The following is a 26,738-nucleotide window of genomic DNA, read 5'->3' as shown; positions in this document are numbered from 1 at the left end:
TCAATCTGTCCTGTCCAGCTGCATATGCTCCGGACATTCCTTTACACTCCTTTCCTCTCAGCCTTGTCACAACCCGGGAGTTGTTGTTTTCCCGAAGGTAGTTTGCCTGAAAGTGGTCTACCCGAAAGGGGCTTTAACCGGAGGCGGTTTGCCCGAAAGCAATATTTTGCGAAAAGGCGGTTTGCCCGGAAGCTTTTTTTGTACGCAGGCAGGGGCTTACCTGTGGGTAGGACTTTATCCTCAGCAGGTGGCACCGCATAAAACCTGGGGTCAGGAATGCTGACAAAAAAGGACCTGCTGGGTTCCCAATCGAATAAGTGGAGAAACTAAGTCGAGACTCAGGTTCTCCATTGATGAGCTCAGGGTTTCCTCCTCATTCATGGTTGGATGATTATAATGAAAATTCACTTTTGATTCTGTTTTTTGTTTTCTAGAGTTTTCTCATAGCTGGCTGCGATGGCCTTTGTCTAACCGAGAAAAACAAGTCAATTTTAACAGAGGTCATTTTTGCTGAGACAAGGTTAGTTGAAACTGGAAGTCGTCTGGGACCCAGATTTCACCGTTCACGGCCACATCGACAGTCAAACTTTGGCTTGGGCTTTTGATTACCACTTAGCTTCAGGTTTCACCATTTCTAGTTTCCTAGAGGATATTCCTTACTGAGCTCCCTTACGACGACAAGGTAGGCAATCTTCGAGGGAGGAGCGACGCCTTTGAATAATGTAGCATAGGTGATGTTGCGATCGATTCCAATTTTTTCGCGGAAGTCTTAACTGGCGGAGGATTATCATTATTGTCATCAAACTCATCATTATTACTATTCTGTTAAGGGAAAGTCGCTCCGCGTCCTAAAAGAACTATTGTGCCCCTTTTGCTGGTTATAGTGTATCTATTAATCATAATATCTCTATTCCCTACTTCCAGATCTTTCAACGTTCCATCTGGTATTAAGTGTTCTCTCAGAAGCCTCGACCTACTTTGCACAAGTGCCTGCCGCTGTCCCAGGACGTGTATAGAGGTTTCATCACACTCCACACAAAATCTGCAGGCAGTGCCCGTAGATATCCCTAGCTTGCCTAGGTGATAGTTAAGCCGGCAGTGACCAGTGAGAATTCCCACTATGATTCGGAGGTTCTTTTTGGTGAGGTTGAAGCAATCCTTTGTGCGCATGGGTTCGTATCCCCCAATAAGCACTCTGGATCAAACTCATTAGATTCGTTTCCAGTTTACTTTGGCTTCGTGTCAAGCCCTTTCGAGATATTAGCTTTTCGATGAATTCATCTTGCATAGATTGAATATTCAACTGCTCTTTGCAATTGACGTTAAGACTAGTACTCGCATTGCAAGGTACTTATTGACACCTTTCATGAGATATACCACACGCCTATATTTATTGAAAAACAAACTTGCGTTGGACGTAGAAAGATGTGATTCATTACGAGAATGGGGGTTCACCGTTCCAAACTTTTTGTTATGCCAATAGGTCTAATCGTTTCTGAGAAAAATGCATGTAATTGACTGACAAAGAGGAAAATTACAATACATAGATGTTTCCATAAGTAAACATGCACTATGGTGGCATGCACTTTCGTGATTATGAAGTATATTTTTCCATATTTTAAAAACAAGTAGGCAGAACTCGATGAATGCAGTTTGTGGAGCTAGAACAAGTTTTGTGGAAACCCAAGTCTTATTATGTGGGTCTGGATGAATGGAGTGTCTACTAAACTTGAAAGGGGTTGAATCTATTGTCACGCAAGAAGCAGAATAGTCATATTGAATAGATCCCTTTTTATTATTTTTGTCCTAAACTGAGAACCGGAAGGTCTTCTTTGATGAAATCCGATTTATGCTTTGGTTGACGTGTACTTCTTTCATTATTTATTTAGGCCGTGGGTGGACGATGAGGCAATCACTCATACGATTTTCTCTTATTCTCTTTCAAACGTCTCGTTTGGCTGAAAACTTAAAGACTTTTCCGAGAACAAAGACTACGAGAGTTTTCTCGTAAGTGATTGATGTTGCTCTGGGACTACTTCAAACACATTAATGGAGCTATGTTCACAAATAGGAAGGAAAAGTTTGATAAGAACAGGTGCCTTCATCAAACGAATCCCAAGATGAGATACGATTTTAATTAAAAAAGTTCTCAATTTCATTATCTTTTTCTGCGTGTTTTAACAACAACAAAAAAAATAAGAAGAGAAACTAACAAAACAACAAACACACAAGACAAATAATGAATACAAATTAACTCTGAAAAATCTAGGTCACATAATAAGCACGTACTGCACGACAAAGCCACTTGTATCATGGCATACATACACGAAATTGCACACATAGTTCGGTTATTTTTTTTTTTTCCACAATACATACATACGTATATCATTCCTAGTTGCCTCAATCTATGTGTCGTTTATTCAGTAAAGTGAAGGAAAAACAAAATAATTAGAAAAGCAAAGAAAGAAAGAGGCAAAAAAAAAAAAACTAAATTTAATAACGACAAGTGAACAGATTGTCTGAACGTACGAACCATGTGCAAACATGTGTGCGTTATCAAACAACCAACCATGTCCACATATCTATCTATGTACGCGATTGTATGTTGAAATGCCTAACACGAATCGGAAAACTACGGCACAACTTCACATCAAACATTTTTATAATAAATTTACATCGCAGGCACGTTAAGTGCGTAAGTGGATAGTAAAAATTAATGAGAAGTGATGGTGAAAGCAAACGATCGTTGTAAAATTTAAATTTAAATTTGGCGCGTCAAAAAATTTCTGGAAATATTTGTCAATTGCGCAACTATATATTCTGAAAATATCTTTTTTTTTCAAGTCACTCTATTGAGAATATTTTTCTTCCTTTTTCCATATGCTTACCATTATTTTTCATTTTTTTCGCGAGATGTTTGTTTAAATAATACTAAAAATAATTTTAAATATAAAAATAAATAATTTTAAATATAACCAAATTAAAATAAAATAAAAATAATGCCCGAGTAGCTTAGTGGTTAGAGCCTTAACCAGCCACAACAAAGGGTCGCGGTTCAAATCTCGCTGGTGACAAGATTAAACTGCATTAAACTCACAAAAGACAACAACACCGACCGGGTGATTGCATCTTTCAAGGTTACTTATCCACACGAAGTTGACGTCCTCGGCAACCCTTCTTTCTGGCCTGAAGGTGTACTCATCAAGCCATATAAGCGCTACAATTCGCGGGTAAACTTCAGGGCAGCCCGCCTGCCTCGCCGAGCTATATAACTGGATCCATGTTCACTGTCTGTCTGTTTTATCAGAGTGTCAGGGGTTTAAGAACCAAGCTGGTGGCCTTCAATTTATCCGTGCTGGCTCAGCAACACCATGCCATCTGTATCTCCGAAACCTGGCTGGACGATGCCATATTAAACTCCGACCTCCCCGAAGGGTACTCCACTTTCCGCTGTGACAGGGACCGGGATGCTTCTCGTAAGTCACCGGCGATAGGGTCCTAATTGCTATAAAAGATACACTTCCCGCCGAACTCGTCTTCTCCTCCTCAGGCTTTCCTTTTGATTGTGTTGTTCTTCGTGTCTCCCCGCCCAACTTCTTCCCGTTCATTGTTTCCTGTGTATATGTCCTCTGTGCTAGCCCTTCTCACCTGTATGAAGAATTCTTTGACAGTTTGTCTGAACTCCTTACCGTCAGATTCCCTTGCCTCTCTTTCTTCTTTTATGGAGATTTCAACCTCCCCATGCTCAACTGGCCTGCTCATCCTGGCCTTCCAATTCCTTCCAACAACCTCTCCCATTCTTCCCTCCCACTTTCTTCCTTTATGTACACTTGCTCTGCCTTGAATTTCAATAATAATAATAATAATAATAATAATCGTTGGCGCAACAATCCATATTGGATCTAGGCCTTGAAGTGTGTTAGAGCACTTCATTCAAGACCGTAACGGTACACCACAGTACACTGTGGGAGGCAATGTGGTCAGCATTGCGCTCGCCCGAGATTATTACCCTGATTTGACTCAGGTACTCATTCACAGCTGAGTCGACTGGTGTCCGACATCCAATCACGATAACAAATTCCTCTGCCCCCAGCGAGATTTGAACCGCGACCTTCCGCTACGACAGCCCAGCGCTCTAACCACTTGAGCCATCCGGACACCTTCCCTCCCACTTTCTTCCTTTATGTACACTTGCTCTGCCTTGAATTTCAATACCACTAAAAACTCCTTGGGCTGCACTCTCGATCTCTTCCTTTCCAACCTACCCGAGCGCCACCTCTCCTTATTTCTCTGCACATCCCCGTATGTCAAAACCGACGCTCATCACCCCGCGGTTGAATTTGAAGCGGAGCTCCCTCGTTCAAAACCCAAAACCAAGCGTAAACCTACTAAGTTCAACTTACGCAAAGCCAATTTTTTCGGTCTGAACTTAACTTTAGCGTCTTTCAACTGGGTACATATATTAAGCAATTCATCGTGTGACCAAGCTCTTAACACCTTCTACAATATCCTCTCTGATCTCCTCTCCTGTTAGGTCCCTTCTTCCTCTCCCTGCCTACGTTCGTACCCAATTTGGTTCACAACGGAAATTCTTATTAACATTCGCTTGAAACATACACTACGGAAGAAGTTTCGGGCTTCTAAGAATAACGCCCTTGCCCGCGGTAACTTAAGGGGGTCATCCCGTGTGAAGGCCGTTTTTTTTTTGGCTTTCTTTGGAAATTTGTTGTGAAGAACTGGATAAAGATATAAATACGAATTTTTCACCATAGATTTATTAATATCTTGAGCGTGCATAGTATTTTTTCCACCCCGATCGCATAGTTGGTTATTGAAATACAGGTCATTTTATACACCCATCTCCAAAAAAAGGTGTTTTCTGCTGCCACGCTAGAGGGCGCTGTGATCATCTTAAAGAAAAAAAAGTAAACGGCATTTTAACGTCACGACTTAACTACAGTCCGCAAACTAGGATTATTAAAAAATATTAAAAACTAAATTTTTGGCACCGCGTTAAACTTTTTTTTGCGAATTTTAATGTTTTTTCACGGCTTCTTGAACTACTAGACGAATCGCAATTATCCTAGTTTGCGGACCGTAGAAATATGTTCTGAATAAGTCCTGAAAATTTCAAAGAATTTGGTTGGATAGATTTTGGGCTATGGTGGCAGCCTGAAAATCGGCTGCCACCATAGCCCAGCATGCGGTTTCGAGAAAAACGCATTTAAAAAGTAAAATGTGATTTTTAGCCATCAAAAGTTAACTGACCATTAATATGCTATACCTTATCCATAAACCTTAGGTTTCTTGAAGAAACACAAGTACAGCCTTGGCTTCAATTTTTGTCCCTTTAACGAAGTCATTTGAACATCATTCGGATCGATAAATACCAGCTCTATTACGGCGATCGACATAAATCTGTCATGTGACTTATCACGTGTTTAATACTATAATTTCCGAACGACTCCGAATATCAAAAAATCACTTTACCCATATATTCTGCACTATATCTAGATACAATTGATGCCAAAAAAAAAATTCGATTTCGTGAATCCGACACACGAGATGACCCCCTTAAAACCCTTTTGGTCGCACACTCACAATTCTCGTAATCCAACTCAATCTCTCCCTTCTTCTATCAGCTTCGCTGACTCCACTGCCAACTCCGCACAACAATCCTGCGACCTTCTCTGCACTTACTTCTCTTCAGTGTTTTCTCCCTCGAGCCCTCCACCCTCTACACCTTTCATAACTACAGACTCCTCCGAATCTCTAGCCATTTCTCTCCTTACGCCTTCCTTGATTGAGTTCCTCATTGGTAATCTTGACCCCAATGTCGGACCTGGCCCCGATGGGCTTCCTAACCTCTTCCTCCTTAACTGTAGAAAACACATTTCCCTCCCCCTGTGTATAATCTACAACAAAAGTCTAGATGAATGCTACTTTCCCCGTCTCTGGAAAGTGGCCCTTATCATTCCTATCCTCAAGAGTGGAGACTCTTTCCTTGCTATGAACTACCGCCCCATTTCCCTTCTCTCCTCTTGCTCCAAAATCCTAGAAAGATACGTCAACGACTGGTTGACCGCGCACTTCGGTCACCTCATTGTCAAAGAGCAGCATGGTTTCGTGAAACATAGATCAACGGCTTCAAATCTTCTATTCTTTACCAAATTCGTTGCTAAATGCTTGAATTCACGACAGGATGTACATGCTATTTATACCGATTTCTCCAAAGCCTTTGACACCGTTGACCATCACATTCTCCTCTCTAAACTTTCATTACTAGACTTCCCTCCCTCAGTCATCTCCTGGCTTTCCTCCTATCTCTCATACCGTTCCTGCAAAGTTTCTTTTCATGGTCACTCATCTGGTTCCTTCTCTCCTTCCGGTGGTGTTACTCAAGGCTCTACACTCGGCCCCCTACTCTTCCTGTTTTTTATCAATGACCTCGCCTCCATCCTCACGTGCCCGTATTTGCTTTACGCAGACGACCTTAAATTGTTTGCCTCTGTTTCGTCTCCGTTGGACTGTGCTGATAACTTAGCCCGTAGGTGTTCGGTCAACAAGGTAACACTGAATGTCAACAAATGCCACTGGATGCGCTATTCCCTTAAACCTTTCCTATTCTCTCAGTGGACAATCCCTTTCACTACTGACCTCCTTCAAAGACCTGGGTGTAATATTCGACGATAAACTTCGTTTCAATTCCCACTTCGTTGACATCATTAATAGAGCTTCCAAAATGTCTGGTTTTATCCTACGTTCCTCCTCCGACTTTACATCAATCCAGCCCTCCTTAACACTCTTCAATTCCCTTGTCAGAAACATCCTTGAATATTGCTGTGTAGTCTGGTCCCCCTACCGCATCCGTGACTGCCGCGCTCTTGAAGCTGTACAACGCAAATTCACCCGGACCCTCTTTCACAAAAAGACGGGGGACGGGTTGATTATCCGTCACGACTCTGCACCCTCAATCTCCCCTCCCTACAGCAACGCCGTATCTTCCTTGATATGTATACTCTTTTCAAACTCTGCAATTGCCTGATGGACTGCTCCACCAATTCGGATATTACTTCCCGTATCGCCTCGTCTCATAACACACGTAGTGCGGACATTTTTGATGTACCCTCCGCGGAGCTCGAGATTTACTTTCACTCTCCGATCCCGAGGTTTTGGCGGTCCTACAATGCCCTACAGCTTGGGTCCTTTGATTCTATGTCCCTCTCTAGCTTTAAGCGTAAAATAAGCCACTTACTTGCTCCTCCCTCTGAGGACAATATGTAATAAGAAATTTGCTTTCTGTGTATTGTCCTCATTAAATAAATAAATAAATAAAGTATTTGCAACGTATGACAATAATTCTAGGCAAGCGCAATGCTCACTACATCACCTCCTAGTATGAAGGTCTCTAACACGGGGGGGGGGGGGGGGGGGGCCTAACCATGCAAACTGTCTAATAATTCCATTAAAGGGTGCCTTCCTCTCAGAAAATCTAGGCAAGTGTCGTGGTTCCATATCATTAATAACTCGGAAATAATAATAAGATACAATTCTAATATTTTTTTATTAAACTGACTTATCATTTCACGAAGAATATCTAATCAAGTTTCGCCCACATGCTTCCCCAGAATGACGCTATGTCTTCGACGTGTATTTATAGTCAGGTGAAATCAGCTGAGTTTGTTCTTATCCTCAATACCCTCAGTGATTGTCTCATATCTTATAATAAAAGGTCAATAGCCGGGAAATCGCATCAGTTTAGTGTAACAAATAGATGTAGTATCTTTTTGGCAGAATATTCAGTAAATCATTCCTAGACGTAACACAAAGTAGGCGGACTGAAATCTTTTTTCTCGTAGCTATTTTTCAAAAACATTCGTCCCAAGTTTCGGTTTTTTTGAATTTCTTTGAAGATATTTCTATAAAAATTGATATTTGGTTATTAAGATTCTTTGTAATATTCGAAACTTTCTTTCTTGTTTTTCAATATTCAACATTCATATTATACAGATCTTTTTCACTAAATAAAAAGATATTTACTTAGGGAGAACAAAGATTTTACCCTTACGAAATGTGACTTGACAGATTTACTACTAGGTATCGCGCCCACATTGGGCGCCGAAATTAGAAAGTGTAATAATCTTTTCAATAATGTAGCAAATTTTGTTTGGATAGATCAGCTAATTACAATTCAAATTGGGCTATTGTCACAAGAATCCCTCAAGCATCCAAAAGCATGACAGCTGTAGAAAAATCAAATTTCTGTATAAGGCTGACCCACGTTGGGCGCCATTCTGTCATTTCCAAAAAACCCTTATTTCAATTTCGGTGTGAATTGTTCACCCATTTTCTTAGGAAAATTTGAAGGGTTGTTAGTAGCAGTGGGTCATGATCGGTATCTTTTTCTTCATTTTCCTTTCTCACCAATTTACCCTCCCCCTCCCCCCCCCCCCTTTTTCACACGGATAGTCGTATTCCCAAGTTACCAATCTAAAATATTCTATACAAGGTCCGTCCCAAAAGTTCCCAGACAAACTAAAAATAAAGTTTCCACAAGTTTGATTCATTTTATTCAAAATATCTCTCTCACTTTAATTCGACGGTCGTTTAGCACCATTTGGTAAAGTTAGGCATGTTATCGTCAGTGATTGCAGTTTTTTGGACGTCCCGAACGTTCATCGTCTCCCAAGCTTGTACGGCCACGTTTGAATTCAGCTGGTCAATGGTCGATCTTCCAGTCCGAAAACCTCATTGGTATTCACCAAACATCTTATCAGCGTACAGTCTAATTCTTTTCTCTAGTACTTTCATTAAAAAATTTATAGGACGTAGAAAATAGTGAGACACCTCTGTAATTGTCACATGTCAACTTGCAATCTTTTTTGTGGACAGGGCATATCGCACTTTTTGACCACTCTCGCGGAATCTGTTCTTGGTTCCGGATGAAAGTCCTGGGGTGATTTAACGTGAGTATCTGTCGTGAAGGCATAATCCCACGGTCCTCTTCGAACACGGATTGATTTTGGGACTACAATCAAAGCCCCCCCCCCCCCCCCATGCAAGCACAGCGGTCCTGATTTATACTGAGTGCAGGCTCAACGTTCATACCAGTGGATCTGAGGCCTATCTAACACCTCTACCGCAACTGAGGGGTACCGTACCCGAGTTATACAGCGCAACTCCACGCTTGAACTCCAAGGAGCTCTGCCCGCGATGTAAGCATAACCACAACCACCATGAAACTCCCACTAGGGGGCCAACCGCAAATAACCGGGCCGAGAACACATCCTCCAAGAATTCTCCTGGAACATATGCTCTCAGAAGGCCATCCCGGTTCCCATGGTACCAGATAACCTCCGGTGAGGCTTCGTGGCAGAGCCACTTCAGATGAGTCCCTTGCCGACTCGGGTCTGATCGCCCTCTTCGAGTACGTGGAGACGGAATCTTGGTTCCGGATAGAGAAAAGCAAATTATGGATTGCTTTCATGGTCCACGGGCCACCTGACTTGATGAGTTCAACGGGGATGTGGACTATGTTCGGCGCCTTGTTAATTTTTTGACATTTGATGACTGACTATTTCTTTCGATGTTGGCGGCTCAATGTTTCTATGATGATCGACCCTAATTCTTGTAGATTCTGGTGATTGAGCTGTATGCGAAAGGCTGAGGAGTTCTTCGAAATGATACGCTCATCTCGCACATGTTTCACTTTCGCCCCAATGATTGATCCATTTTTACTTTCACAATGTGTAATTTTGGATTAATACTCACTTCTCATGCTCTTCATTCCCTTGTAGGCTTGTTTTGTGCTGTTGGCCACAGCTTTTAAGTAACTATGGTGGTCACTTTCCATGTACTATTCGCACATAGCAACTTAGAAAGAACAGAGGGGGGGGGGGGCGAATCAGTTTTCATTCGATTATCGGCTGCCTGAACAGAAATGAGGCAATCTCTGATAAATTGCCACGGTTTTGGGCGAAACCATGAGTCATCACCATCATTTACGGCACAAAATTGGTGCCTGATCTAGGTCTCTCTTATTAAGAAACTCCAGACATCGAAGTTTTTTAGGAAAAAATAGGCAACGGCTCTGCGCCACGTAGTTCTGGGATAGTGAGTTCCATTGCATAGCATAGATTAATCGCCCTGACTCAATCAGTTACCTATACATTGCCACTTACGCCTTCCCATCAACACGCCCATAAAATATGACCCGCAACTCGATAAAATTCTTCATTGGAAATCATGTCGGATGACATAAGTTGATGAAAGCTTGGAGCTCCCAATTAATAGCGATAGTCACTTTCCTTGTGATACTCCCATATAGCAGCTCAGAGAAAATGTTGATGCGAAAATGCCTAAATTTGATGTTGGTGTTGAGATAGTTCCATTTACAAATTTTGGACTAAGCAGTAAAGGCAGATTTAGCATTGGTGATACTTCGAATATCATATTTCGCTCTGAAAATATTAGTTTCTCTGGAATGCACACTCCCTGTTCACACTGTTGAAAACCTTCTCGAAATCGATGAAATGCAGGTGGATCGGCGGTCTAGATTCCGCACAATACGCTGTAAAGGAAAGTCTTGAGCGGAATTTGTTCAAAGTTTATGTCCTTTGTGCAACAAAAAACTGCTCCGAATACCGAGCCCATATTGAAGGAAGCAAAACATCGACCTCCAGGTTTTGCTACCTGAGTTCATTACTGACACCCGATCGAAGGTAAACAAGAATCAAATGATGATTTTTTTCAAAAGCTGGTGTGAGCACCTCTTTTGACAACTCCCCTAAATCTACTGCTAATCGCGATATGGTCATTCTTTACTGGTCAACTGACAGCAAACTGTCTATCTGACAGACCCTGTACTTGCACAGCCCTTGTAGCCACCGATGACGAGGCGGTGAAATTCTGTAAGTTGACCATTGTTTTTACGTCCATCAAAACCATACTTCGCCAGTGACATTCAAGCTTACAATGCCAGAATGCTCACGAAGGTTCAAAAAAGCAAGAGGTTCCTCAATATCTCGGGCAGACATTGTTAACTTTTCAGAAGCAGATTCGTACCTTTTAGTCGCCTTTTACGGTTAGTAGGAAATATTTCGAAAAGAACCGAAACAAGGACGTCAGTGCATGACATCTGACTGATCTGGTACCGCTGCCAACTGGGTTCGGGACGGCACCCGACTTCAGGCTCTTCACCAATGCCGAGAGTAAAATTTTGCCTTGATTCTGTGTTTAGGAATAACGTTTATCTAACACCGAATAAGACGATGCCGGATACGCAAGCTTAATGGTCCATGCCGTTCCGGCGCCTTCAGGGGCCTATGGCTTATTCCCAAGGCAGTTCGATTTAAGAGCAGGGATGTTCACGTTGGGTGCTGTTAAAGAGGTCGTAACAGTAGTTAATCGAGGTGGGTCCCAGAGTCCCCGATTTCGACGAATAGCGTTCCTCGTTACTTTTGAAGTCAGAAAGGGGCTTCAATTCGGTAAGATGGGAAAAGATACTAGGCACCGTATGAAACTCATTCCACGCGTCACGATCTATTTCTTTTGGATATTGAGGTATTTTCTGATAGACCACTCCCTGTTCTATGAGACGCTAGGCCAAAGGAGGACAGAGGACGAGGATAGTACAGACTTCCATTATTCTCTGAAACACTTCCTACGGTAATCTGCTAAGGCTCGACATGTCAGAAGAATCGAGCCTGGTAGATATTGCGGCACTTATTGACGCAGTGTTGAACAGGCTCAAAGCAGCCTTGGCATATTGACGCGATCCTGCATCGCATATCGATCAGTGAGTTAATCATATAGTCAAAACTAACGGTTAAATATCTTGAGTTAATGCTCGGCTTGAAGATGGATTTTTTTGGACAAATCAAAACAGCAACGGAGAAAGGTGCAGCTAGAGTCTCGGCCTTAAGTCAGCTTATAATGAATGTTGGGATCCCTACATCTACCAGAAGGCGTGTTCTTATGAGTGAAACGCAATCTGTTCTGGTCTATGACGTGAAAGTATCATATATCGTAATCGCCTTTCCCACACGGAGACGGCAAAGACGGAGAGATTTAAAGGTGGCGTCTTGGAAAAGATGCAAAACGATAAGGTAAATTACTGAAAACTCTCTTGGCAAAATGAATCATGAGGTAGATGGACTGCGCGACTCATGGACAATTTAGATTCATGGTCGTATTGAAAGCATGGTAAGATTGATTATTTCCTTATCCAACAACCATCAGAGAAATGCTAAGGAACGCTGGCAGATGGAGTCGTGTTTCGTATTACATTCTGGTTCCTTTTATTGCGAAGAAGATTGAAAATGACCGGCGGAGGGACCGGATGGCAAGGGGTTTCTGGAACTAACAATCTGTTTACTCCCTTCCTCACACGTTGGTGATTTCTTCTTGCTTGACTTGAAGGTTCCATAGAATGGGAGATCTAGCCCGAACTAATCTATCCAACGGTCCCAAACCAGTTCTCTGATGACCGTGAAATGTTCAGTTGGTAGCCTGTTACTTACGCAACAACTGTGACCCCACTTTGGGCGCCACCTCTGTTACAATGAGAGTACGACGTTGCATTACCTTGGCACAAACACGGTCATCAAGGCTGTCAACCAATCAAACGGCACGTGCTGCAGCTAACCCGTATGCTAGCAGTTCAGCGAGATGAAGACCGAAGTTCTTCGTTTTCAAATATTACCTCCCTGTCAGAATAAAGAGATTTTATCAAGTGCTTTAACTCAATAGTGAAAAAAAAACTAAACCCACCCTTGGTAAACTACTCTAATAGAGACGTGTCGATACCATCGAAAATTTCAATCTCCAAGGAGCTAAACGGCCGAACGGCTTAATAAGGGAGGTGAAAAAATCACAAAAACAACTAACGCAGACGAGGAAGGATTAGCCTTGAACCGATACTGACACCTACGCGACGAGTTGCCCCTATCTTCATGGGGGCCCAGATAACATGGGAACTCCGCGACGACCCACCCCACAATGTAAACTTTTGCCCCTGATAGTACTACCATTCTTTATGTGTTTGAATCCAACGTGGTAGACTTTTGATCCGAAGGAGAGGCGGGTTTATTGTCCTGAGCGCTGCAAACAATCTAGTGAGCCAGTCCGGGTATTAACCGTACTGTTTTCTCTGCGATTAGTAATCCATACCGGTGACTCAGCTTCTCTCTTGCCCCTTGGCAAAGTCTCCTCGCTCGAAGGAACCAAGATCTTAATAGGGAGATTTCCTGCCTCTACTAGTAGTTCTGTTTTCTGTTGCGAGGTACTGATCGATTTGAATTCATCCAATGCAGAGTGATAAAACTCCGTACATCCCCGGTAGATTTTATTGGCGCGTGAAAGCAAAAGACAGCTCTTTTGATTGTTATTTCATATCTTTCCATATTATTTCGAACTTGTGATGGATAGGCAAGGATATTCTCTGTATTTATAGTCAGGTGAAATAAGCTGAGTCTGTTCTTATCCTCAATGCCCTCTCATATCTTATAATAAAAGGTCAATAGTCGGGCAATCACATCAGTTTACAGCAAAATATTCAGTAAATCCTTCCTAAGCGTAACACGAAGTAGGCGGACTGAAATTTTTTTCCCTCTAGCTATTTTTTGAAAACATTCGTCTAAACTTTCGGATTTTTTGAATTTCTTTCAAGATATTTATTATAAAAATTGATATTTGGTTATTAAGATTCTTTGTAATATTCGAAACTTTCTTGCTTGTTTTTCAATATTACTCTTCAATTTAAAACATTCATAATATACTGATCTTTTTCCCTATATAAAAAGATATTTACTTAGGGAGAACAAAGATTTTATCCTTACGAAGTATGACTTGACAGATTCACTACTGGATATCGCACCCACGTTGGGCGCCGAAATTATAATGTGCAATAATTTTTTAAATAATGTTCCAAAAATTTTGAGGATTGAGAAGCTAATTACAACTTAAATTAGGCTACTGTCCCAAAAATCCTCTAAGCATTTGAAAGATGACAATTGTAGAAAAGTCAGATTTCTATTATAAAACTGACCCACGTTGGGCGCCATTCTATGATTTCCAAAAAAACGCTTATTATTTCAATTTCAATGCTAATTATTCATCCATGTTTTTTAGAAAAATTCGAAGAACATTTCAAAGGGTTGCAAGGGGTAGTGGGTCACGATCGTTACCTTCTTTTTCATTTTCCTTTCTCACCAATTTACCCTAACTTTTTGACATGGTTAGTGCTACTCCCTCGCATCACGAATTGTCGAAAGTTATGCGTCTAAAATATTAAATACAAGGTACGTCCCAAAAGTTCCCGGACAAACTAAAAATAAAGTTTTCGCAAATTTGATTCATTTTATTCAAAATAGTCCCCCCTCCGACTTAATCCACCGCTTAGCGTGGTCAAGAAAAACACATCGAATGACTTTTTTGTTTTATCTTTATACGAGGATGGTCTGAAAAGTTTCCAACCTAATAATGATAGAACACATTTTTTCTTTAAATTTATTTTTATTTTTCTATATAGTCTCATTGTAAGTCTACACACTTCTCCTAGCGATGCTTCCATTTCCCTAACCTGTCCTAATATTACTCGATGCCTTTCTCTACAAAATAATTGTTTACGAAGGTGATGGCCTCCTCATTTGACAAAAATCTTTGTCCTCCGACTGCAATTTTTAGATTAGGGAACAAAAAGAAGTCCTTGGGGCTAGGTCTGGTGAATAAGGAGAATGGTCAAGCAGTTCAAATCGTAATTCCTGGATTTTCGCCATGGCAAACACAGAGGTGTGAGACGGCCCTCCCCCTCTTCTTCAAATGTGGCTCTTTTTTCCGCAATTTCTGCCTTTAACTTGTCGAGTAATGATACGTAGTATGCTCCTGTACTGTTTTTTTTTTCTGTTTAAAAATAATCTATTAAGATAACCCCATGACTGTCCCAAAAAATAGTCACCATCACTTTCCTAGTCGAATAAACAGTTTTTGCTTTTTTGGAGCCGATTCCCGCTTCACAGTCTACTGTTTTGGCTGTATTTTTGTTTCGAGCATATAATGCTGTGTCCAAGTTTCATCTACAGTAAATCATCTTCGCCAAAACTCAGATTTATTGCCTCTAAACTTCACCAACAGAGCGTTGGAAATGTTCATTCGAATACATTTTTGGTCTAAATTGAGCAAACACGGCACCCAAGGCGCGGACACCTTTCTCATGCCTAAATCTTCATTCAATATGTGACAAGCATGTTCTTTTGACATATTAATAGCCTCTCCTATCTCTCCCACTTTAATTCGACAGTCGTTTAGCACCATTTGATGAACTTTAACATTGTTATCGTCAGTGGTAGTCCGGTTGTGGATAAAATCCGGCTCAACAGGCTGTGGTGGGCGGATCACTTAATCCCCATGGATGAGGATGATCCAGCCCGGAAAGTCTACAAGAGCAATATCTTTGGTAGAAAAAGAAGACGAGGCCGATTCTGCCTGAGATGAAGTGATGGCGTAGGTCAGGTGGACCTCGGCGCAAAACCCCGGGGTATCTGGAGTTCCTTCCTAAGGCAGGCCTAGACCTAGATACCTGTTGTTCCGCCGTTGATGATGATGATGAATAAGTGGGCTGACCAGAAGAGACGATGTCTAATCTAATGCCTCGGGCTAGCGCATCTCACAACTGTCTCCTTTTGGGAGCGATCAGTCTAGATTCTCAAAGGCAAAATTTCAGTCTGGATCCTTAACGACAAGAAATCTGTATCCCAGGGTTTAAAGTCTGTGTGAGACCTGATAAATATTCCAGTAAGATCTGGTTTTCATTACGCATGATGTTTTGAATTGAGGCCATATACTGGTTCATTGTTTTAGTCAGAGTCAGGAAATTGTGGTGTTGGATGTTGTTGTGTTACTTAGTGTGTGTGCTTGCACTGCGGGCGCCTAGCAAGGCTACGTCTTTGGAGCCTTTGACTGCAAATGTGTTACTGGAAATTATATATTTGGCTCGGTGCGTTGGATTCGTTGTTTTAGGAGGGAGTTCCACTCAATAGACCGATTCTAGAGTTTTATCAACTGGAATCTTTTATTCCGTAAGGCTTTTTTAATCCCGGAGAAATCTATCCCTGGTTTAATCCCTTTTAATATAATGTTACAGTGTCCTTGAAAATTTCCAGTTGACATTTTTACCTTCTTTGTCAAAGCTATTACCTTTTTGTAGTTTTTTAGTCATATATTTGTACCTTTCTTTATTGAACGATTTTTCATTAGAAATGTTTTTCGTCGTTAGCAACGACCTCCGTCCGTCTTTCAGCTAAACTATATCTTTGCTGGAAGAATTCCTTATTTTTTAAGTGATCCACCCATCGCCTACATCGAACTACACTTCTCTGCAATTAGTTTCACTGAGTTCAGAATTTGCATCTTTAAATAAAAAAAACCAGTGCTATCTTTCCCATGATGGTTCGAATAGTTTCTGACAGAAATGCTATATTTTTTTTTAAACTCCCAGGACTTGTTCGCCATCTCGAACTTCTTCGTTATTTGAAACATTACTCCGAAAGACTTATTCTTGTCAAGACAAAGCATGTAAATTTTATTCATTTTAAGGGTTTGTGTCGAACAAAACCTTATTGAAATCGATTCAATGCCTGTTCGTCTGTCTGTCTGTCACACCCGATTTACTGGGAAACCGCTGAACCGATTGTTACGCTATTTGGTGAGAATATGTGGTCTGTATACTCTTTTACATGCATCTAGTGGCGGCATTTTGTGTTTGAAGGGGGCTCCAAATACATGCGAAAGGGGGGTGTAAATTTTTTCCAGAGTGATGTGGGGTATCAACTGAAAAGGCTCGAATAGTACTTTCTGAAACTGGTCTTATTTCTGATATTGGGTAAAACATGGGGAGATGCTAAAAATGTGTGTCCCAAAAAATGAAACTGGTCTCATTCTCAGAACCTATCCAACCGAAAAATCTGCAAAAAAAACAGGGATGCATCTATATGAAATCTAGGCCTCAAAATACATCCCATTCCTATATCTGCACAAATAAAGTTAACAATAGTATATTGTATCCGGATAGCTGAGTGCTTAGAGCACAAGACTGTCGTACGGAAGGTCGTGGTTCAAATCTCACTGATCGCAGTAGCATTTGTAACGTGATTTGACGTCGGAAACCAGTCGACTCAGCTGTGAATGAGTACCTGATTCAAATCAGGGTAATAATCTCGGGCGAGCGCAATGCTGACCACATTGCCTCCTATAGGGTATCCTGTAGTGTATCGTTATGGTCTTGAATGAAGTGCTCTAACACACTTCAAGGCCCTGATCCAATATGGATTGTTGCGCCAACGATTAATATTATTAATAGTATATTACTGCTTTAAAAATTTACGTTAAACCCACCTTAAGATGATCCCAGAAATGCAAATTTTGGCGGCAACATAGGCAATAACATAGGACATAATTCTGAAAAGTTTGATGGCAAACCAACTGTTATTAACAAAGTTATAGAAGGTCAAAATTTCGTATTTCACATACTCACGATTACAACCTTATAAACAGGACTCAACGAGTCTCTTTAGATTTTTGAAACTTTCGCATTGAATTTTGTCCTAAATTCTCTGATTGCCGCACGACGTTGTTGTTCAATTAGAGGCTATGTACTTCCTTTTTGTATGGCGCCTCCAATCAGGCCTCTGCGTTGGTTAAAACTTCTTCTAATAAGCTGGTGCCTCGCTTCACGAACACGGCTTACTTCTTGAAAACGTCTAATATTCTGCTTTTTCGATTGTTTTTCAGAGTTTGGTACGTTCACGGTCCTTTTCCCGAATTTCGGCACAACTCCCCGGAAACTCGTTTTTGACCTTTCGAAGGAAAACACGACCACCCTTTTCACCATCGCATTTCAGTCTCCTCTCCCGTGACTTCGTTCTTTCCACCTCCCTTATCAATCATCCTAAAAAAAAATCCCCCAGCCATTTAGCGCGGCAATGCGGTGCAGTGCGTATGTGGTGGGAGGGAAGCTATAGTTTCTGAGCACTCAAGCCGTGGTGGCTCGTTATAGTCGACACCCCCATCTAACGGAATATCCTGGATTCGTTAACGTACCGCAGGATTTCCGTTACTGGATGTGATGCTACCCATCGCAACTGAAGAACATTGGCACCGAAGATCCTGATGCCTCTTCATAGCACTCTAAAAGCGTGCAGTTCAGAGTTTCCAACTCATCTTCCAGCGCCAAAGGAGTCCTTAGTCAACTAGGAAGCTGTACTTTATTGCCATTGCTAGTTCGTTGAACTATGTCCAATCCGTTTTCGTAGAATTTCGTCTGGGTATTACAGACTATTTGTCAGCAATAGTCAGATTCAGATATCAGTGATCTGACAGTGAGACCTCGACTAGCATCCGCCATTATGTAATCAATTTTAACAATTTTGAGGTACAGATTGTTAGGTCAATTACTTCGCTTGTTCTCGGTCCCACTACCACGGCGCAGTGCAGCCACAACGATAAATGTCCCTTTTGTTGCCGAAGTTTTACAACCCAAATTTTAAATTTCAAACCTCGGATGCGGGCAAGAAAACCTACATCGATATACCAAGCCCGATGGCGTACCGTTGCGTGTTTGTGTCAAACAAAACCTTACTGAAATCGATTCAATGCCTGTCCGTCTGTCTGTCTGTCACACCCGATTTACTGGGAAACCGCTGAACCGATTGTTACGCAATTTGGTGAGAATATGTGGTCTGTGTACTCTTTTACATGCATCGAGTGGCGGCATTTTGTGTTTAGTTTGAAGGGGGGCTCCAAATACATGCGAAAGGGGGGGTGTACATTTTGTTCAGAGAATATGGTGATGTGGGTATCAACTGAAAAGGCTCGAATAGTACTGGTCTTATTTCTGATATTGAGTAAAACATGGGGGATAGGGCTAAAAATGTGGGTCCCAAAAAATGAAACAGCACTCATTCTCAGAACCTCAATATCCTTAAGGTCAAAATTTCGCATTTCAGGTAAATTTATTGCACCCTAAATATAAAGTGAGCTTATATGAGCGGAATAGTCCACGGGGACGTTTTAGTTTTCCTTTTTTTCCCGATAGTTCATCTCGATCTAAAGAGTTCTGTCGAAAATTTCGACAGGATTCGAGAAATTCAGAAGATGGATCCCATCTTTAAGGTGGAAAGGTGTATGATTGCCACAATAAACTACTTTGCAGAAGGTGGCCATAAGTATATTGTTCAGAAATGAAACGAAGAGCCAAAAGGCAAGAAAGGAATGACTGCACAGACATAGGCAGGTCTCGTGAAAGAAATGAAACGGGCGCAGTTCACATTTTCTGAAGTCCAATTACATGGTTTCGTGCATTTGATTGCCTCGGAATTGAATCTCCAGTGGTCCCAACATATACCCTTGAGGCGAAGATTTTGTGGAGTTGCGCTGTGTATGTGACCTCAACTGTGAACTTTGAGATGCCCATCTAGATGAATTCTCGGAGTGGCTCAGACTTGATAATTGTTGAGCTAGCTGCATTAAGTGTATTTCCGCTGCTGAAGGAGAGGATGTTTGCATGTCTGATGTTGCTTCTGCGATGCTTAGTGTCGAAGGAGGCGCGTCGTAGACCTTGTCAGCTATGTCGGCTGCAGTTTGTAGTATCAGACCCTTTACCGTTGCCATAATCGGTTGAAGAACGGATAGTAGGCATCTTACACATAGACTACGCATTAGCGGCTCTGGAATTGCAGTACCGCCGAGACAATGGAGATGGCAGAGGAACTGGACTTGTTTCTCGTCACCCATGGAAATGCTCTCTATAAGTTGCCCTTTTTTCTCCTCCTGGCTGGCACTCAACTGCTTTATTGATTGTTCGCGTAAGCGGCTATGAATTCTGAATCTGAAACTGTAAAGAAAGGAGCTGCAATAACCAGATCCCCACCCCAGATTGGTTTAAACTTCTTCCGCCATGCTAGCTCAAACTGTTGCTAATGAGCTGGTGTCTCGCTGCATGAGTTCGAACTTTTTCTCCTTGAAAACGTCTAACTTTCCCCTTATCCAATTGTTTGCGGGAGTTTGGTATGTTCGTGACAAGTTTTCCAGATTTCGACACAACTCCACGGAAACTCGTTCTCGACCACCGCAGCTCCGAGCACTCAGGCCATTGTTAGGCCGTTCTGGCGACCCCAGGATTTTCGGCTGCCACTCGATTGCGTGAATCCTTGCAATTTCACCCTTCAAAGTAGACTTGACAGTGGATGCCCGGTTGCCAAAAGCTGGTTCTGCCCCCAACATTGTAGATCCAAACCTTTGGCGAACTAGTCTGTCAGCCTCCTCATTACCAATAATGTTTGAGTGCCCCAGCACCCATATCAGGAATGTTTCGTTCATTTGGCCAAGTTCCAGCAGCACCTGATAACAACTCCGCACCAACTGGCTTAATATGTCGTTGCTGTTTTGTGCTGATAATGCTTCCCGACTGTCGGAACAAATCCGAATGGTGCGATCCCTCCATTTTTGTCGCAGACATTCTTCTGCGAGAGTCCCAATATTCTGTACGTAAACACATTCACATACCCCCCCCCCCTACAAAAAAAGGAACTCTACTCCATTTCCCTCCTTTTACTCATGCGGAGTACTGGACAATCTAGTGAGCCAGTCAGGGTGTTAGCAATATTGTTTTATCTGCGATTGGTGATGCATTCCGATGGCTCAGCTCCTTCCTTGTCTCTTGGCAAAGCCTCCTCGCTCGCAGGCACGAAGATCTCAACAGCGAGATCTCCTGCTTCTATCAGTAGTTGTGTGTGTGTATGGTGGGGGATAAGCTACAGCTTCTGAGCACTCAGGCCGTGTTGGCCCATTGTACTCGCCACTCCCGTCTAACAGAATATTCCGGATTCGTTAACGTATCGCAGGATTTTCGTTAGTGGATGTGATGCTACCCGTCGCAATTGGAGAACATCGGCACCAAAGATCTGATGCCTGATGCGTCCATAGGGGGGGGGGCATTAACATAGGAAATGCTCCGTGGATTCCGCTTCCTCATTACAGGAGGGACACGTATCATCTTCGGTAATTCCTATTCTGAACATATGCCCAGCTAGTGAATTATGGCCTGTCAGAATGCCCACAATACACCTGCAAGTCCTCCTGCTTTTCGACAGGATAAACTTTGCGGTACGTATGTTCGGTTCTGGCAGGAAAAGTTTGGTGTATCGAGCAGCATTTTGGCTCTGACATCTGTCATTATGGGAAGCTTGTTCCCAGTTTTTGAAAACAGACTTAGCCAATGCTACTGATCCTCCAATTGCTGGCTCCGGTCCCGGCATAGGGGAGATTGATCCCTCTTTCGCTAAAGCGTCCGAGATTTCATTTCCCTCTATGCCACAGTGACCAGGTACCCAGAGTAGTTCCACCGTGTTGGATCTAGACATAGAGTTCAAACGGTTTCTGCATTCCTGAACGATTTTCGAGGTGATCAAAGGACTGCTCAATGCCCTCAATGCAGCTTGACTGTATCAGTAGTTACTTTCTATTGCGGTAAAGAGCGATTTGAACTGGGTCATGGTAATACCCACATCCGGGACAGCTCTTTTGGTTGTTATTTCATATCTTTCCATATTATTTCAAAGTTTGATTTTTGGGAGTGTCGTATCAAGTTCTCCAACTTGTGATCGATAGGCAAGGATTCTCTGCAAAGATATAACATTTTTTTAAAAAAAAGTAGTTTCTTTGTTTCTTAGTTCTTTTTAAGTAAAACTATCAAAAGGAAAGTGTCCGGATAGCTGAGTGGTTAGAGCACAAGGCTATCGTACGGAAGGTCACGGTTCAAATTTCACTGATAGCAGTGGGATTTGTATCGTAATTTGACGTCGGATACCAGTCGACTCAGCTGTGAATGAGTACCTGAGTCAAATCAGGGTAATAATCTCGGATGAGCGCGATGCTGACCACATTGCCTCCTACAGTGTACTGTTGTGTACCGTTACGGTCTTGAATGAAGTGCTCCAACACACTTCAAGGCCCTGACTCAATATGGATTGTTGCGCCAACGATTATTATTATTATTAAAAGGAAAAGTTTCCAGTTTAACTGTATGTAAAAAAAAATCCAGGAAAATACTCACCAGCCCTTAGTCGTATTCCTGAAAGAAAGCTTTCAGGTTAATCAAAACATTCCCACGGGATGCACGCAATCATCTGCAATGTTTCCGCATTCTATCAAACCAAACAAAACAACACGAGCTGAGTATCTGAAAATATACAAACAAATCATCGATACGACTGCATCTGGTGCGACCAGAGCCAGATTCAAAGGAATTGCGCAACAAATGTCATCCACGGCCCCGCAGTGATGTCATCTTCAGATGATCTCTCGAAACTTGAGCCAGGGTCCAGTCGCGAAGTGTGGAAACAAAGCGAAATCAACTGAAAAACGGCAACGGCTCTGCTCGTCTACCGCATCGCGGGGATTTATCATCCACCCGTTTACCGCGCGCGCAAATGTAAAGTTGCACAATTTTGAATGGTGGAGCAAGCGAGGGGCCCGGGTGAGGCTAGTCCAGTTCCACGCCATGTGTGCGCTTACTTTGTCCGAGACTCTGCTGACACAATTTCCACATCGCACACAAGAGGTAAGGCGAGAGCAAATCACGAACGGGGAACGGGAAAACATTGGAAAAAGCGCAAAAAGGAAAACTTTTTTTTTTTCATGTACGGAAGGGTGATAGGCGAGCGAGGCGGGGGTTCGACATGGGCAGGGGGAAAGCTTCTCACGCGTTTTCTTAGTGAGATTTGTGAACGGCCAAGAAATGCGCGGAATCGATCGACCCGCGCGAAGTTTGGCGAGGGGAAGGACATATGTATAGGCGCGAGGTATATGGATGGCTATGTACTGCACTCCAGCTGCTGGGCTGAGCTTAGAAATAACTGTGTCATCGCGCCCAACAACTGGCCCTCCTCCAGCTGTACAACGGATACAGTGCGAAGTGGAATTTTAAGTCTTTTTCGATGCTTTCCAGGCGATAGAAATGGTGATTTCAGCGAGGGTTCTCCCTGAAATGAGTGTTTTTAGGGAGTTTTGATGGTTTTTGTCTCGTGTGTGCTGTTGGGGGTTGAAAGGAAATTAGGTCGATTTTCTGGTCTTACCTGTGATTTTCGTCTTGATTTTTCCTCCCGCTCGTTTGCTGAACCTCTTCTACCGCGTATCTCAGTGGTGATTATGTATCGATTTTATTGCGTTCACAACTAGCGCAGTGGAAGCGATAAATAGACACCCATGACCTAAACCAAAACATAGAACGTCTTTCCCACCCCTGCCCAGCCTCGTGGGGACTAATCATTTCCCTTTCCATTGGTGGATTCCTTTAATTCCCAGTTGTAGAAATATTCGTTTTGAGTCCGCATCAACTTAATGCCGGACCGGACCAAATGGGGAGCAACTTACTCCCTCTTTAGAGTTGAGAAGACGAAGTGGAGGAAAACCCAGCTTCCTGCCTGAATCACACAACTCATGACTTGCTGCAATGTTTATGCAAACAAAATATAATTCGGACGCAATATGACTCCTTCCCCGACACTCCCGTTCTTGTTACACACAACAAAGCTTTTCTAGCTGGAAACACAACTTCCATTTCCGGCGAATTGATTGGAAATGGATAAGCTTTCAACAAAGTGGGCGCCACCGTGAAACAAATGAAAATTCGTCAGATTCCAGGAGAGAGAAAGCTTGAACTTTTGCGGCTCCCTCTCCATGGCTTGGAATGCGTGCTTTTCCCCGTCTCCATCGCAATTCCAATTCGCCTACGCGAAAGCTTTTAACTTGCTCCATTCGCGGAGTGAGTCGACCAACTGCGGGAAATCCAGTATCGGAAGCACGAAAGCTTTCGTCCATTGCAGAGGCTCGAGTGGAAAAGTACTGTTCAGAGATTTTCCCAATAGTCTTCGCTCTTCAAGTGAAAATCTCTGGAACGGCTGGGGAAGTATGGATTTTTCGTTTCCCGGCGAGTTGGAAATGTGCGAATTGTGCCGAGCTTTGCACCAGCTGGAAGTCGCCGTCTTTCGCTAGAATCTCCGCAAGCTCGCTCGCTTCCAAGCGGGAAGGGAAGTGCGCAAGCTTTTCCACTAGCTTGGCATCTGTTGGAAGTGGGCATGGCGAATTGGTGGCTTGGCGAGTCCATTCCGCGCGCAGCAGTTTCGCAGTTCATTCGGTTGTGGAGTTTGGTGGTGTTCGGTCGAGTTTTCCACGGTTCCGCGTGAGTCAAGCCAAGCTGCAGCCCCAGAGGGAGCTTAAAGTGTCTTTTGTCATTCTGAGAAAGCGAAGGCGAGGAAAGTGAATCTAAGCAAGGCAACCACAGAAAGTAAGTCGTGGATTACGGAATATACTCCGGAGTCAGGTCGAGTCGCAGTGAAGGTGGGAAACAAAGGAAGCGTCTTCTGCTCAACGCAGTTTTCCCGTGGGCAACGCCAAGCTTGGGATCTGTCGCGGGATCTCGCCTGGCCTTAATATTCTGTGGGATTTCGGACGGGGCCTGACAGTGGCTGGAAAGGAAAGGCCAGTTTCGTGTTGTCCTGGAGTCGTGAGGCTCGATCGCGCTCCACCAAACACAAGCAAGGGTCGGTCGCAGCGAGCAATGGAAAAATCGGACACGTTTCGAACAATGATTACTAATTTGTGGATTACGCAACGCGGCTCGGAAACGAGTTGGAACGGGCAAGTGGGCCGAGTGAGTGAGACGGCAGGCATGGCTGATACTTGGAAACGTGGTTAGCCTTTGCGCCTCTTTGTTAGCTTTTTGTTGCCTTCTTTCTCTCGCGCCTAACGCTAGAAACTAGTTTTATTCGCGCGACCTAATTTCCCACTTCCGCATGGTGTGTGTAGTAGTGCTTACACTCGGCTTGGTTTCGCGTCGGGATTGGAAGCTGTTGGCATATGTGTGTGTGTTGTATGTAGCGCGCGTTCTCCACACGAACCACCAACCATGCCTGGGGCGGCCATTTTGAATTTTTCGTCTTGTTCTGGCCGCGACGTCGCCCGCTTGCTGGCGAAGCTCCACGAATTTATCTAGGACAAAGTTGAGGAGATGATGAAATGCCTTGACAGCGGTTTTGAGGTCACCAGAAGTCGGGGGCCCGAGCACGGCTGCCGAGGTTCATTTGTGGCGCGTCGCTGGCGTAGGGCCCGCGAACTGGCTGGATCTCGTAGGTCATCACTTTCCCGCTCTTTTTGGAGTTAGGACTCGTAGGGGAGCCGCGGAAGGGGCTGGGCTTCCCCCGTCGTCGCCGCCTTCGCCTTTGCTCTCGCTCTGGCCAATTGGGGCCCCAACCTGGACGTGATCGTAAAATTAATTGTGGACAATCATTAATTTCTTGGCAACGTTTGAAGCGGTCGTTTTCGCTCGTGGGCTTCGCTTTTCGACGCTCCTCGCTCAATGGAAAATTAGAAACTCGAGTGCGGAGTCCGCGATGACATCATGCTGCCATTATGTAGCGCAACCCATTTACTCTGGTACCTGTATATAATCTATTACAACTGCGGCGGAGGTGTTAGTGCGTGTGTATTTGATTGCGCGCCAATATTTCAGGGTTCCTCGCGACCGCGAGGGATTTCTTTCTTTCAGATTGCTGGCTCGGAACGTTGGACTTCTGTAGAATTTTTGCAGCGACTGAGAAACCGCAGTTTTTTGTGGGAGCGAGATAGAGGCTTACTGTGCATTGAACGAAACTAGTCAGTCTTTTTCTCTCTCCTATAGAAGTTGCGGGTGTTCAACGGAAAATTTGGAATGTTTAGGATCGCTCACCAGGTGCCCCGGCCGCCAGCTTCCACTCAGGTTGGCTGCGCGACCGAAGTCATATTTATCTGCGAACTATTTTCTAGAAAGCAATTTCGAATCTCGAACCGTTGGCCTTTCTAATTTTGGACATAGCTAGTCAGCGGCTTGGAATTGGAGGAACCGAGGAGCGCGTGTGTGCGCGAGTAGGAAATTCGCGCCCGTTTTTTGAATTCCCGAGTTTTTTCCTCGAGACTAGAAAAACGCTTAGTGTGATGGCAGAGTTCGACCGCGGTGACGTAAACGTATGGAATTCGTAAAGAAGAGCAGTGGGAACAGGAGTGTCGCTAGCTGTTTTCGTCCGCTAAACAAGGTTACAGCTTCCTTGACGTGCAAGTGCTACGTTTCGACAGGCACGAGTGCTTCTAGGAAGCGTCTACCGCAAATTTGTTGGCAGTGAGAAAATGTACTATTGGCTGTGACACTTCTGGATACTACTGTGGTTACCTCAACTAAGTCGACGAAGATCGCAGCATAAAATTACAATTTTCTTGGTTTACAGCTGACGAATAATCTGAAAGGGTGGAAACATTTGATCCTTAAAGGATCCCCTACTATAATCAATCCAATATATTTTTTATCTTTTACAGTATGAATTGGTTTAACGCTTTCAGGCGGAAGTTACAGGTAAAATTGCAAAAATAATAATAATCGTTGGCCCAACAATCCAATTGGATCAGGGCCTTGAAGTGTGTTAGAGCACTTCATTCAAGACCATAATTGTACACTGCAGGAGGCAATGTGATCACCATTGCACTCGCCCGAGATTGTTACTCTGATTTGACTCGGGTACTCATTAACAGCTGAGTCGACTATTATCTGACGTCAAATCACGATACAAATTCCAGTGAGATTTGACCGCGACCTTCCGTACAACAGCCTTGTGCTCTAACCACTCGGCTTAAACCAGCAACTGATTACTTGGTAC

The sequence above is a fragment of the Hermetia illucens genome, chromosome 1, assembly GCF_905115235.1.
Source record: "Hermetia illucens chromosome 1, iHerIll2.2.curated.20191125, whole genome shotgun sequence".
NCBI classification, from domain to species: Eukaryota; Metazoa; Arthropoda; class Insecta; order Diptera; family Stratiomyidae; genus Hermetia; species Hermetia illucens.
This window is presented reverse-complemented; position numbering follows the sequence as displayed.